This window comes from Megalopta genalis, unplaced genomic scaffold, assembly GCF_051020955.1.
Source record: "Megalopta genalis isolate 19385.01 unplaced genomic scaffold, iyMegGena1_principal scaffold1482, whole genome shotgun sequence".
Classification (NCBI taxonomy): domain Eukaryota; kingdom Metazoa; phylum Arthropoda; class Insecta; order Hymenoptera; family Halictidae; genus Megalopta; species Megalopta genalis.
Genome location: NW_027477551.1, coordinates 51,715 through 53,235, shown reverse-complemented (window position 1 = coordinate 53,235; position 1,521 = coordinate 51,715).

Genomic DNA, 1,521 nt, shown 5'->3' with positions numbered 1-1,521 from the left:
CCCGGGAATGTTACATTTAGTAATTCATAGATATAAGGCTCTCAGATACACGTACGCCTACGCGAAACATTACATTCATACACGTTACACATCATATATTAGTCATCCACATTGGTCACCACACATCGATTAGACTTTCCTCATTTCACTTTGATCGGTTCCCTCTCAAGGGCGGGGAGGATGTTCCGTTCTGTAGGACCTCCGGTAGGCCGCTTTCGCGAAAGTTTATGGCGTGGACCAGCGAGGATCACAAAGAGACGGAAACCTTTCTTCCATCTGCAGATCATCGGAGCAGGGTCTTCTGTCTCTTTAATGACCGCGACGCGTCGTAGGCACGAAAGGTCCGAAAAAAACAACCCCGTCGTAAATTTGAGAATTTAACGGGTCTTGAGAAAGTTTAGTCCCAACCGTCGCGGGGACGATATCTCAGGCCCCAGGGGACCTCCCGACCACGCAACTACGCAACACCCCCCTCTCCTAGACAAGGCTCGTGTAGGACGATACGAGAGGGTGGTGACGAAAAGCTTAGAGGACACTGATTGGAAAATCGCAATCTTCGAGAAAAACCAATCAGTGCGTCCCGGCGTGGAGGTGGAGGTTTCTTCAGGGATCTCAAACGGGGGTGACCGATATAAAATAACGCGACCAGTCGGGGCGCGGACAGAAAAACGCAGAAAAACATAGTCATCAACAATCATTACCAGCTCTGTTACTTTAAGTGGGCACAGAGCATCGCGAACCACATTGTCAATTAGAATCGGGAATTTACAACCCCCGTAGACCGAACAACGGTCGCGGTGTCGGTGCGCGAAAAACAAGCTGAACCTTCTACTTCGCTTTGATTTGAAGGTAAGTCATGTGTTCCGCATTGATTTGAAGCTAAATCATGTGTTTCGCATGGATTTGAAGTTAACTCGTTTGTTTCGCATGCAGTCGAAGCTATATCAATTGTATCGCAAGTATTTGAAGCTAAATCATTTGTGTCGCATGAATATGAAGCTAAACAATGTGTTTCGCATCGTTTTGAAACTTAATCATGTGTTTCTCTTGGATTTGAAACTAACTCGTTTGTTTGGCATGCAGTTGATGCTAAATCAATTATATCACTAGCATTTGAATTTAAACCATTTCTTTCGCAAGAATATGAAGCTAAAACATGTGTTTCGCATTGATTTGAAGCTAAATCATGTGTTTCGCTTGGATTTGAAGCTAACTCGTTTGTTTCGCATGCATTTCAAGCTATATCATTTTTATCGCAAGTATTTGAAGCTAAACCATTTGATTTGCTTGGATTTGATGCCAACTCGTTTGCTTCGCCTGCACTTGAAGCTATATCATTTATATCGCAAGAATGTGAAGCTAAATCATTTGCTTCGCATGGATTTGAAGCGAAGCCTTCTACTTCGCATTGATTTGAATCTAAATCATGTGTTTCGCTTGCATTTTTAGCTAACTCGTTCGTTTTTCCTTCATTTGAAGCTATATCATTAAATCGCTAGTATGTGAAGCTAAATCATTTGT